At 42.1% G+C, this 14,550-nt stretch overlaps 1 protein-coding gene across 10 annotated transcripts in view; it reads right to left on the bottom strand.

Annotated features, from left to right (window-relative positions):
- Positions 1 to 14,550, bottom strand: part of TAFA2 (TAFA chemokine like family member 2) — a 528,067-nt gene that overhangs the window by 46,335 nt on the left and 467,182 nt on the right. The gene's annotated exons all lie outside the window — the stretch shown is intronic.

Raw genomic sequence — 14,550 nt, 5'->3', positions numbered from 1 at the left:
AACAATTAGTGACTAGATTAGAATGAGCTGTTGGAAGAGTCTAAAATATAGAGGCAATACGTGGTACCATCAAAAACATACTTATTTGCATATGACTTTTTTTTAAAACATCTTTTTGTTCAACATGTTTATCAAAATAAGATAACCCCCTGGACAAAGTGCTCTGTTCTGGGGCTGAGATGAGACTTAAGGTGGGCGGGGTTGATAAAGGTTATATTCTTCTTCTAGGGCTGAGCGGAAGGGCCAGGCCGGGAACTGCTTTTCAGGAACAAGGAGGCAGAAGGGGGAATCCACCTCCTCAGGATTTTTCCCTGGAAATGAACAAATTGGATGATTTCTGAAATTGCTGCCATTTTCCTGAAAATCCCATTCAGTCTCAAGACCCACAAATCTCTCCCTTCAGTTTTGCCTGAGGGGACAAAGGCCACCAAATGGCAATAGCCACAACCAGAACTTGGATGGATTTATACCTCGAATGGAAAACCCAGTCCACTAAGCAGTGAGGCTCCCTCGCCCACTTTCTTAACCTCACAGTAAGGCTACTGAAATATTTTTGGGCGATTGAAATTTTTGGACCCCACTTACCACATCATGATAGAGTTCGAGTTTGCCTTCATTGTTTTTTGGGGTTTTTTTGTTTTTTTGTTTTTCACCTCAGCATTTCTACTTCAAACTATTAACACTACTGTGAAATGATAAAGCAGAAGTTTCATCTGCCAAAAATAAAAACGGCTTAAAATCAAAAACGTGTTGAAACACTATGCTTTCAGAAATTTTAAAGCATGTGATTGATACAAAAACAGACAAATAGAAAAGTAGGAGATTTGAAGTTGTTTCATGTTATAAACATACTGAGACCCATTTTGTAAGTGAGATCAGTACATCATGCATTTATATTAATCTTCTCCTTAGAGATGAGGAACCACTGGCCAGTGACTCAAGTTAGATAGCTTGGATTTGTCTTAGAGAACAAATCACATATGGTGTCCACCTCACCCCTCATGTGAGACCAAGAAACTTAGATATGACATACAGTTGTGAACAAAATCCTCAAAAGAACTTTCAAGAAGCAGATACCATTTCCAATGTCGCAAAGATTTTTCTGCCACAATAGGTACACGTGGAGAATTCTCTGTTTTTGATTCCAACACCAGGCTACCTCTACAAAAGCTAACAACCTGAGAGCCAGACTGTTCCTACACTCTGGCTCTAGAAAATATTTTCTTAGCTAAGGATGGTTCAGTTTGTTTTAATTTACTGAAAGCTTTATGTAATATACAAGTCAATATCCTGCTTTCTACGCTGAACCACACTCAGTTGCGTTTCAACTGAGTCAATACTACATATGAGATACAGCTTTGAGTACTGGGGATGCAACAACGCATAAGGAGGACACAGACTCTCCCCGCAAAGAGCTCATATTCCTGTGGAGGAAACAAATAATGAATAGGTGTTAATGATTAAGACAGCATTAGGCGTTCTAGCTCCTGGGAGGAAATGCAGTGAAGTGACTGGGAATAATCAGGCTGGGAAGGAAGGCAGGTTTCTCTGAGAGTCTCAGGGAAGACCCCTCTGAGGAGGTCACCTGAATGATGGCCTGAGTGATGAGAAGGAAGTGGCCACTATAAAGAGCTAAAAAAGGAAGAGCTTTCCAAAGAGAAGGAGCAGCAAATGACAAGGTTCTAAAATGGGGTGATGTGGGGTGTGTTCCCAGGACAGCAAGACGACCGGCGTGGCTGATCCACCGAGAGGCCGAGGAAAACGCGGCACAGGAAGGGGGTGTCTGGGCGGGGATGACACGGGAAGGAGGCTGGATTTTATTCTCATTGCAAGGGAAAGCCTTTGGGTGGAAATGCTGTCATCTCATTCATTAGAAGTTTGCTCAGACTGCTCTTTAGAGAATGGACCGAGGAAAGCAAGAGAGGATCAGGGAGACCGGCTAGGAAGGGGGTGCAGGAGTTCCGGTGATAAAGGATGGGACGTAGGCTACCGGCGGCAGAGCTGGGAAGAAGTAGCGGGCGGGGGTGTTTCAGTGAAGAGTTGGCTTGACTTTGCTAATGGACTGCATGTGAGCTGTGAGGGAAAGAAGAACCAAGGGTTACTCCTATCCTTGTCCTGAGGAATTCAAAGTTGGTGGTTCAGGTAGACACAGGAGCCCTGGGAAAGGGGAGTTTGGCAAAAGTTGGGTTGGGTCAGAGTGACCACAGTACATTTTGTCTGTGTTAAGTCTGAGACTCTTACAAGACACGCAAGGAAAGATGTAAACCAGGCAGCGACATTTGTGAAATGGAGCTCAGGGAAGAGACCTGGGCTGCAGACACACCTAAGAGATCTAGGTTGACAGGTGGTATTTGAAGCCCTGCACTGGACCAAGTTACCAGGGCAAAGCTACCAACAGTGAAGCAGGGAGAGAGTCGTCCAAAAGCTAAACCCGGAAGGAGAAGACAGCAAAAAAGACGGAGAAGAAGCAGTGCATGAGATAAGAGGAAAAGAACATGAGATAAAGCCATGGAAAACCCAAGAATAAAATATTTCAAGAAGGAGGCATTGATCACTTATGCCAAATGCTGCTGAAAGATTTAATAAATGAAGAGAAATAACTGTCCACTAAAAAAGTAATATGATGGAGCAGTTCAGAACATAGCCTCCAGAAACCAGAGTAGCTGGGTTCAAATCTCAGCTCCTCCTAACAGCAGTGTCACCTTGGGCAAATCAGCAAGTACCTCTGACTAGCACTTTTTCATACCTCAGAGGGATGTACTAATAGCACCATCGTCCTATGGGCGGTTGGAGGATTCAATGAGTTACTATGTATAAAGTGTTTCGAACACTGCCTGCCTCAGAGCAGGCACCCTGCGTTCGCTATTATTAGCATTGATCCTGGTAAAAATCATTTTAGTGGCAAGATGAAAATAAGAGCATGATTAAAGTAACTTTATTAGGGAATGAGATGTAAAACTGTGCAGACAATAATAAAAATTTGTTCCAAGGAACTTTTTTCCGGGAAGGGAAGAAGGAAATGAAGCAACAGCTGGAATGAAGCAAAGGGTCACTGAACTTCTTTTTAATGGCTGCCATAAAGGCGTGCTTGCTCGCTGGAATAATCTGGAAGAAAGAGAAACTGACAATATAGGAGAGAAAGTGAGGAATTAGGAAAGAATGTTCTTGAGAGGAAAATGGAATCAAGACTGAGGGCATCTGGGAGGTTGGTACTGGGTTGTCATGGGGACATTTAATCCATTTTAACAAAAGTGAAGGTGGGGTAGGTGAATAGAGTCTGGGTGGTGTGAGGGGATTAGGTGGTGAGAAAATGACAGAGTTTTGTATCAGACTCATTTTGCTATGAAATACGAGAGATGTTTGAGAAGAAAAATCAGAATATGAAATAGACATCTCAAAGAGGAAAAGTCAGTTTCTTGTGAAGGAGCAGTAGGACTCACCGGCAGGGAGGTGGCTGATGCACACCGGAAACTAGAGGACGCAGGAGATGCAGAGGGGGTGGGGTTACAGCACATGGGGGAGAACATCTGTGTGATGGCAGATTATTTGGGATGCTTGGACTTCTGATAGCAACTTAGGGAAACAGAGATGTTGAGTCATGATGAGATTTGTCCTGCAAGTCTTTGAATGGAAGTCACATTAGAGATGAGATTATGAGGCCTCCTTCAGACAGTGAGGCTGTTGGGCAGAGCACTGAGCTGAGACAGTTTCAGGGAGAGCTGCATGGTGGCTGGGCTCTCTTCTTGTCCCTTCCACACAACGGCAGAAGCCAGGCGTACACAGTGAGGTGATCTCCCCTGAGAAAGATGTGCCATTTCAGCATCTATCAAGGCCATTTTACCATCTCTGTTATGAGGAGATTTTATCAGACAGTGGGGGGAAAAATGAGCAGGTGAAAAATCTGCATCTGGCTTCCCCCTCCCAATGCCAGTATCAAAAGGCCAAATTCTACTCTGCCTGACAAGAAAAGTCGTATTTCTCCACCCCATGAATTACATTTAGATGTGGTGATGTGACTTGCTTTGGCCAAAGAAATGAAAGCTAAAAGTAACTTACCAGCAAAAGCAAAGGACATCAGTCTGTGTGGGTACTTTAATGGCGAATGTGTCTTTCACCAGATTCCTCCCCACAACCCAGGGCAATCAATTATGGCCTTTTTTTTTTTTTTTGGTAAAACGTTATTGTAAAAGAATAAAGATTTCAGATAGGTACAAATTAGGAAGTAAGAAATCCCCTGAAACCTTACCACTCAGAGCTAACCATCTTCCATGTTTTGAGGAACATTTTTCCAGATAGCTCTCCTTGCATACTGTACACAAGTAGAAATGCAAGTCTGATTTTCTATGAATGGGATTCCATGACACCAATGATTTTGTTTCCTACATTTTGATAAAAAAAAATATGCCCTGGGCATCTTCCATGCCAAAAAATACGAATCTAAACTGTCATTTTTATGTCGATACACACGTTTAATCTTAAGGCTTTAGGGATCTATCATGGTTCACTTAGCCAAACCCAAAGCTGCAAATTTATGAATCAAAATAACACTTTAATATATTGGTCAATCCTATGATCCCCCCCCCCCCAACACGTTCTTTATAGTGGGGACTGTATGAACCTGAATCCCAGGTGAAGAGAGCTGGACTCGAGTCCCCACCAACCACGATGGGCCTGCGAGGGACAAACAACTCTTGAGGTGTTGCAGGTCCCTAAAATGCGGTGGCGGTCTGTTTCCGCCGCAAAACCCTACCCTGACTGCACGGCAGTACTTCCCACCGCTTCCCAGGTTGTGCAATAGAACGTGTTCTTCCAAACGTGTTAGTCAGAGGACAAGTCAGTGGAGCGTGATAGCCCAAAACCCAGATTGTTCCAGTTTATTTGAGTCAATGCAGAGTGACTAGAAACAAGAAAATGTTCTTTAGATGTTCACAGAATTCAAAGACTTGGAAAGAATTATTTTACAATAAGAGTTGTGTTGGCTAAGCTCAGTGTGTCAGAGCTCTGATGAAGAAAGTGTGCTTCTTTCTTCTTTGAGGAGCAAGGAGGTGGAATGATGCCCGTAGGGGACAACGAAGAAAAGGATGAGGAATGAGCTGCACCGGGAAGGAGAGAGGTGTGTCTCCCTTCAGAGAACATGGGACCAAATGTTAAGGGCTTAATAATAAAGGCCACGTGAAAGAGCAGAACTTACAGACCCAAGGCTTTTCTGCCCTGACCTTTCTCTTCACTGCCTACGAATAAAATGCATACACACAGGTTGGGTTTCCTTGTGAGAAATAGGATTTTGTGAAAAATCTCTTGTTAGCTTTTGCTCTCCTTATTAAAATTAAAGTTGTGAAGCTTTTTGTGGGGGAATGACAGAGGAATAATTAACCTTTTAAAAATAGAATAGATGATAGATAGGTAGACGTGGGTGTGTGGGTGGATGGATGGATGGTTGGATGGATGGATGGATGGATGGATGGATAATCCTGCACTCAAAGGGTTTGAAGGCAGGGATAGGGAGAATATTGACTGGTTAATGTTTTAAAAAGTGCCAGTAAATATGATAAGTGAAATACCCTAAAACAGGGAAATGAATCTTCTAGGGAATTTTAGGTCACCTTGGCGTGGCATACATAGACACATACATGGTTTTCTTATTTGTCTGCTGTATACCTTAACTTTTTATGATCACCAAATTCTTGTAGACAAAGACTAATTTTTCATGTAAACAACTCAGTATGTGGTATTTGTTTAATAAATGGTGAACAAGCAATTTAAGAAGGTAAAACTAATTCCTGCGGTTTTCCTTTAAAAGGTTAATGAGACTGTAAAAAAAAAAAAAAAACTCTAGCAGTTACTAGAATTCTCTACACAGAGTCAGGGCTCATGATAAACTAACCTAATTAAATATTAGGGCTTTCCAAATTAACAAAATAGCTTCCCAGACAATCAGTAAGCATCGTACTCAAATGATACAAGACCCCCTGGAGAAGATTTAAATGAAAAAAAGAACAAACTAAAAATTTTCTTCATGCCACCACTGCCAAGTCACAAAAGATAGACCAAGACAACAAAAACACACCTTTCTGTTGTTTTTTCCTCCCTGGATGTGATGCAGAAACACAAAGAGTTGCCGCCTACATTTTTTGGGAAATGACACTGGATACACAAAAGTTTAATTCTCATGAAAATAGGAATACCAGGGTCCTGTCCAGCTCTAACTGTTGCCTTCCAAGCTTAGTACTCCTACATCTCATTTCAACAACAGGATCTGGCCCTGTTGGTTCCCCAGAAACATGGCCTTAAGTGACTGCCTCTAAAATTATATCTCAAGATTCTTAAATATTCTGCAAAGCTATTATGACTGGAATATTTTGGCATGAAGTCCTATAAGGCATATTAGCAAAACCTTTGTTTCCAACTGCTTTTTACCTTCTCTGTAAGAAACTGAATTAAATAGCATTTGGTTTGTATGTGTGCATAAATTTTAAAAAATTATATATATACACACATGCTAATATATAATTATATACACATACATTTATACATGTGTTCATATGGTCACATTTTATTCATCACCTATAAAACAGCTATAAATACACAAGTGTGAAAAATGGGTTCCCAGTAGAATACTATGTATACAGATCATTTTGAGTAGTGGGTACTGGTCTTTGATTAATAGGAGCACAAAACACTGCATATTGCATTCTGTGTGTATGAATAATTCATTCATTCTGGAAACAGCTTCAGGAATAACAGCAATTGGTAACACCTATTGAATATTCACCGCATCGCAAGGATTATTCCATTTTATCATCACAGCAACCATTAAAGAGGAAGCTAATTACCCCCAGTTTATCCTTAGTTTAAACTGAGCCACGGAAATGGCAAGTAACTTACTCATGGTTAAAATAGCTGGTAAGAGACAAAACCAGAGATGAGAATATAGGCAGTTTGCTTCCAGAAACCATGATCTTAAACACCATCATGTAATTCCTTCTCTAAGAGCTCCATGCACATGCCACAGACTGCACTTCCAGATGACGGGCAGGACAGCACACTGTCCCTACAAGCAATGCGTGGTGGCCTCAAAAAGACATGGGCTCTGGGACTGAAATACCTCCGTGCGAGTCTGCCACGACCTACACGAGAGCAGAAGCTTAAGTCCATTCACCTTTCAAAGCGCTGGTTTGTTCATCTCTAAAATGGCTCCACATGAAGACCAAATGAGATAATGTATGTGAGACTGCTTTTCAATGGTATAGCATTACTTAAATGTTATCTTTCTTCATGTAGCTAACAAATATCAAAATGATGCAACATATATAAATTTAAAAAACAGAGCTATTAGGGAAAGTTATCTACATCCTATGAAAGTTCTAACTTCATATTTCAAAAAGTCTCTCTCTATATATACTTAATTGTGTTGACATGAGATGCATGTAAAAAAAATTTAATCTGAGACAAGTTACAGAAGAGAGTAAATTTAGCATCAAATTGTGAATTTTTCCTACTTGGTTTCCTCTCCATTAGATTTCAGTTCTTATTTGTATTCTGATTTGTCTCATTGATTCTGAAATTTTGTTTGTCTCCATACACTCCTATTTAATAGTTTTACCCAGCCTGACTAGCTCCCCAGAGGTGTGCATTACACCTAAGCAGAAATAAAGCATCACCTGCATGCACCGATAGGCACCTGAAATGCAAGCTAGTTAGTGGATTTGGGTTGCTGTAAAAATGTGCTGAAACAAAAACCTTAAGAGACAGCTAATTTCTCACTTTAATTCATTAGAATGGAAAAATAGGGCACAGTTTCAGACTTTCATGCTGAAGCAATCTAATTAAAAGAAATGACCATTTAAAAAGCTCAATGAAATTTCAAAAGTTCACATAATTTATGAAGTCAGGATGATCGGGAAGGAACTAACCAAATGCCAGAGACATTTTTACAAAGCTTGTTTTCTAAAACTGCTCCAGTTTTATGGAGCAAAAAATAAAATGGGGGGGGGGGGGACAGATTGCCACTAAAGGGTAGCAGTCCTAGTAACAGTGCGGTCTCCATCAAGAGAAGGGAACTCTCAGCCAGAGGACGTCCCTCGGTCTGCGTGAAGAGGAAGAGGCAGAACAGGAGATGCGCTTGGGGGAGCTTTAGATGCACTGCCCCTCAGCTCACGCAGGAACACCCAAGTCCACATCTTACATGACAAGTGATGTTGAGGGAGGTGAATGTCAGGACTACTGGTCTCCTTATCAGTTGTCCAGAAACTTCTGCTTGTAAGGCCTGCTCTGAAAAAGTGGAGCAATGCAATCCATCTTTCGGGAAATCAGAAGGAAAAGTCACAGAACTGCCACATGGAAGTGGACTCCTGAGCCCAGAGGTCATTTGGCATCAGGAGTCAGGTGACCGGAGGCGAGCTCTGTGTGAGCCCCTGCCTCCTGGTGCTGAGAGACGGGACTTGGAGGAGGCGGAAGAGGGAGCTAAGCACATGGCGGAGGGAAGGGACAAGAAAGCGGCACTTCCACCAGCTGCCTTGTGTCTGCTTCCCTGACCGCAGCTCCTGACATGTTCCATAGATGGGCTTTCAGTGAGCCCCTCTTCCCCTGAGGTAATTTGATGATGTCTCTGTTCTTTGACCCCAAAAGCACTGACTGGGATATTTCTCTTCTTAAAATTAAAGTTATAATTAACAAAAGCTAATTATCAACCAGAAGTATCCTCTACCCCTACTTTTAAGAGCAAGAGACAGATTTCCACCTTCAAAGTAGGATCTGGGAAGTTCACAATTCAAGCCTCACTTTCTATATTTACCTCATAGTGGAAACGGACACTTCAAAAGATGACCCCAAGGCCATGGCCAATTACTCTGCAGGTAAAATGATCCAATGTATTTTTTAAAAATGTTTACAATGGCAAAAGTTTAAAAGTGGATTTCCTGTTTAATCCCAAGTTATACCCCCAAAGTGTGAAGAATCAGAACATCTCCAATTCCTACACGCTGAGAATCACACTGTTCCTTTATGATTAATAAGATTCCCGTACGAGAGTTTATGAAATCTGTATTTTGGACATATTTCTTATCTCTGTGAAGTCACTCATCTTAACTGGACCGTGTAATATTCATTATAAAGTCAACCTGCGTCTTCATATTGCTTTATGTACAAAACAGTTTGATTGCTGTTGATTCCATGAGAACACCCAAGTCCAAAAGGTAAGAGCACAGCAGAGCGGTGCGGGTGAGGACTCTGAAGTCAGGTGGTCTGGGTTTGAGTCCCAGCTTGGAAAGAGAGCATCAACCTATTCACCAGGCCTCCTTTTTCCTTCTTCCTGGGCACACGACTAGACTACACTTCCCAGCCTCCCTTGCGTGGGACGCATGGAACGTGGGCACAAGTGAGATACGCTTCTTCAAGACCACGCCTATGAACACCTCCCGCTGTGTCGGCCACTCTCTCTCTCCCCCTTCCAGACAGATGTCAGTGCCAAAGGGGACCCCGCAGAGCCACCATCAGCCTGTGTCCCTGAGCGACTCCGAGGAGAGGTCCACCCCCCAACACTCACTGGTTTAACACGCACAAGAAATAAGCAGGCTGTGTTAAACCAGTAGGATTTGGAGGTTTGTTAGTTACAAAAGCCAGTATCAATTAATATGCAATAATATTCTTATTAATGGACTTAGGAAGGAGTTGGGTACAATCTAAGTGCTTCATAAGGGAAATTACACAGGGAGTAAGAGGAACAGTATTATGGTCTGAATGTTTGTGCTTCTGCAAAACTCAAATGTTGAAAACCTAGTGCACAAGGTGATGGTATGAAGAGTTAGGCCCTTTGGAAGATGATTAGGTTTAACACTTTATTGTAAGAGAGACCCCTGAGAGCTAGTCCACTCCTTCTGCAATGTGAGGACACCACATGAAGTCTGAACCCTGATCCCAGACTTCCAACCTCCAGAACTGTAAGAAATACATTTCTGCGGTTTATAGGCCACCCGGTCTCTGGTATTTCATTCTTGCAGCTCAAATGGACGGAGACATGCAAAAGAAAAAAATATGTGATTTGAAAAATGATTTCACCTCTCTATGCCTCAGCTTCTCATCTGTAAAATGGGAATTCTTTTATCATCTGCCCTAAAGGGTAATAATAAGGATCAACTGAATCCACATTCACAATGATGCTTATATATGATAAAAAGAAAATATTAGCTATAATTACTATGGAGACTTTACTGAAACCCTGGAATCTATTTATATACAATGCAGGTATCTAAGAAAGAAACACTGACTTTGAGAGACTCCAAGAATAATAAAGTCCTACCTTGCCATTTACAAAAGAGAAACTGATGGTTAGAAAACATACTCCTTATTCAAGATCCCAGATTAGTACTCAGCTTCTTAATTTTAGTTCAGTGCCACTTCCATTACCTACCCCCCCACATCTCTGTGCTCGCTGAATTTCTCTAATTCTGCCTCTCGTGCACACCCTTAATTTCTCGCCCTCCTCCACCACTTCACTTTGTCTTAGCTTAGGCATCCTTAGCACCTTTTCCTGGAGTAATCAGGAGGGTCCCTATGTGCTAGGTTGTTCCTTTATGCACATATAAACACACACGTTCTGCCACTGCAGATCTTTCTAAAATTAAGCCTACAGTATACAAGCATCGTTGGCTTTTCATTTTTCATAGGATAAATTCCAATTCTGGGGCATAGCACAAGCGTCTTGCTAACTCTGATTTCTCCAGCCTTATTTTCCTGGGCACTTTTGCTACACCCTACACGGAAGTTATAGAAACTATTTTCATAATCTTATTATGTCTTTGGTTCTCACCTTGCACTCTTTCTTGAATGATGGCCCCACCTTGTACCCCCAGGAAGCACCTGCCCCATCTTCAAGTTCGCCCACTCAATGAAGCTGGTAATCAGGCCCTCGGGTGGCCTGGTCTGCTCTGCCCTCTGATTAACGTTTTCTCACTTATTTTGCCACACCAGTAACAGTTTTCTATATTTACTTTTTGTATCTCTCTTCCCCTCTGCTAAATTGCGAGGCCCGAATTCATGATTATTCATCTCTGAATCTCCAGCTTGAGGCACAGTTTGAGATCCATAATAGAAAAATCAATATGCTTGATGAATAAATGAATAAATAAATGGCTTACTACAAGAGTTCTCAAGAGACGGGGGAAAACCGTACATTTAATCATTTTTCCAAGTCCAGGCTTAGATGAACTTCCTAGAATTGTAAAAACATTTGACCTTGCTATTTTGTGGATATGCGTATACGTGCGCTTAATTTGTTCTATGGGAGAACCCAGCAGAGTTTCAGGAGGAGAGACACACTCAATAAGCTCTGAACTGGGAGGTCAGAAGCCCTCAATTCTATTCCCAGTACTACCTCAATTTGACTATTTTATCTTAGGTAAACTGGCTAATGTCTCTAAGTCACAATTTATTATCCGTAAAATAAGGAAATTGTCCACATAAGATTGTAGGATATTTAATATCATATAGTAAAGAAAAAATGTAATGGTGGCCAAAAATATTTTAACTAGTGCCATTTGTAAATAAAAGGAGAAATTTCCAACATAATCACTGAAAGTCTGTTTATCAGAGAAGCTGTGTAACAGTGTACTCTGACTCAGGAGGGCTTGACTTTGGTCCCAGATTGGTCGAGACAATTCTTTGAAAAATGATTTTACTTATTTAGGCTTCAGTTTCCTCAACTGCAAAATTAGAAGGATCTCTAAGTTTCTTTTCCACTCTAAAAGATATATGATATGCTATGTACAAATCTGGATAGATCGAGACACTCAAGTCATTCAGTTTTAGGAAATGATTATCCTCCAAGAGAGGGATGAACTTCTATTTCCTACGTATAATTTTGCAGATTCGTAATTCCACACCCTTTACTATATTAAGAGGTATTCTACATCTGAGGTATTTTCTGAAGCCAGCAAGATACCTATAAACAGAAGAAATCAGTATTATTCAAGAATGAACAAAATCTTCACTTTCCAACAAAATCTCTTCTCACACATGAAAGGCTTGCCTTGTTCCCAGTGATTGACATGAAAAACAAATTTAGGTTATCTTTTCTCAACACTTCAGCAATTTCAATATGGAACATCCAGGTTCTGAGTGTCACTCTAGATCAAAAGGATATAAATCCTAAGTCAAATTATTAAGGAAGACTAGGTAAAGCTTTTTTTAGTTTTTGGATGCTAGTAGCTTTTTGAGAAATCATATTCTATACTGCTCATCCCCTGGGTAAGAATTCTATACTGTCATATCAATTAAGCTTTTTGGTTTATTGATAGCTTCTGAAAATGTCCTCTTAAAAATGTGTTTAGAATTCACTTATGATATGAAATTCAAACTAGAATAGAGAAGCAGCAAAGTGTAGTGGAAGGGTCGTTGGTCGTTGAGTTGGAAAAATCTGTACCCTTAACTGCCCTCCACGACTAAGCAACCATGAGTTCTCTGCCACCTCGTTCGTGCACTGAAGATTCATCCACCAGTGACTGCATGCCAGGCACTGAGCTGTCCCCTAAGAATATGAAGCTGGAGGGAAAACTGTCCCTGCTTTCAAGGAGCTTAAAAGGCAGTAGGGGGAGAGAGCCACGTACACAGTTTAAGTCATAACGGGGCCATGGCACACACGGCCACAGAATATACTAAGATAATGAAAGGAACCAACTCCACCCAGCCAGTGGCACGTGTGAAAAGGGAGACAGGAAATAATTTGCAAAGAAGATGATGTTCAATCTGAATTTTGCGAGAACATCTGAAAGCTTGCCAACTCACAGCAGCAACACCGAACTCGCTTAGTTTCCTGGTCTAGACAAGATGGTCTCTAAGTGTCCTCTAGTTTAAAATTGATCTCATTTTATCAACATCTTTAATAACAACATTAAAAAGGTATATATTTCCATGTTGTTTATATGTGTGTATATTTAACCATAGTACATATATCTATCCAAAACTTTATATGGGTATATTTCTAAAACACTTATCTTGCTGCTTTAAGCATTTATCCCCTAAACATCACTTAACTTTTCAGTATTCATCTTGGCCACGATTATAAGCATCCAGCCCTCGCATGTGTTGGAAGCATAGCTTCACACTGATGCAAAAAAAATCCCAAGACACAGTATGAAATGTAGCAGTAAGTGAATGCTAACCAAGCGGCGTCCCAGGAATTTGGTATTGTTGAAAAGCTCCCTGGTGTTAGCTTGTTCTTTTGATAATGTGCCTTTTTCTCCTAAAAGGGAAGTGAGCATGTTTAGTAAGAGGCCCTCCTGGGCAGTGGAAAACGGACACCACCCAGCAAAACTAATTAATGAATCAGAGCCGAAAGCAGCCTTCTGCTGGGAGGCAGCAGGGCATCTGGTGGTTTCAGGCAGAAATCAGACAGATGCCGGCTTTTCCACAGCGGTGACTTGCTGGGTGACTTTGAGCAAGTTTCTTACACTCAAGCTTCAGTTTCCTCATCTGCAAAACAGGAATAATAAACGTACTTCACACGATTATTGGGAAGATTAAATAAAAGCAAGCAGGCAGAGCTCCAGGCACCGAGTCCAGCACAGAGACAGAGCTCAGTGGCTCCTGGCCACTCTTACCGTCGCCACTGTTACAAGTGCAGGGGCTCCCTGCATCCTTGTGAGAACATTCCTCAGGGTGAGAGGCAGGACCGGCGGCCGTGGTTTGAAGTGAAACTGATTTATGGATCTAGTCCTCAGCAAGTTACCCTCTTATCTAAGAGTCAGCAGACAGGGTAAATAATTGCATGGCACACTTGGCCCTTGAACAACACGGGTTGGAACCATGCGGGTCCATTTGCACACAGATGTTTTTCAACAGTAAATACCACAGTATGGCACCACCTGTGGTTGGCTGAATTTGCAGAAGCAGAATCCTGGATGCGGAGGAACCACGTGTGGGGAGGACGGGCTAGATGCCCCCAACCGCTGCGTTGTTCAAGGGTCCACTGTAGTCGAGAGCGCAAACTCCAGAGCCAGGCTACTCGGAGTCGAGTCCCAGTGCTGCTGTTTACTTGCTGCGTGACCTTTGACAGATTCCTTCATGTCTCTACGTCTCCATTTCCCCACCTGCGAAATTAAAACTCCTGGTACCTGCCTCACAGCACTGTTTAAGGACTTATCTAACGAATCCGTAGAAAGCACCTGCCGCGGTGTCTAACCGTGGTAAGTATTCTGTAGATGTGTCCTATGGAGAGAAACGCATTTTGCTTGAGACCGCTGCAGAAGCAGGAGGGGGCGTCAAGGATGACGAGCAAGGGGGGGGGGCTGGCGGCAACTGCTCACCTCGGTGGGAGCAGCATTCTCACGAAGCCCTCCTGAGGGAAAGGACGACAGAGAGCTCGCTCCCCCAGGTCCCACGTACCCGGACTGGAAAGCTGACCTGTCGCGCATGACCCAGCTCAGGTTCCTTCACTCCAGAGTCTCAGGAGGATCAATCATGAAATGGGAATCGAACTGTCCACCTCATAAAACTGCTGTGGGATGCAATGCAGTCCTGAATGCAAAGCGGTTATACCTCTGTACTTCGGGGGAT

The sequence above is a fragment of the Vicugna pacos genome, chromosome 12 (assembly GCF_048564905.1).
Source record: "Vicugna pacos chromosome 12, VicPac4, whole genome shotgun sequence".
Taxonomy (NCBI): Eukaryota; Metazoa; Chordata; class Mammalia; order Artiodactyla; family Camelidae; genus Vicugna; species Vicugna pacos.
This window is presented reverse-complemented; position numbering and strand designations above follow the sequence as displayed.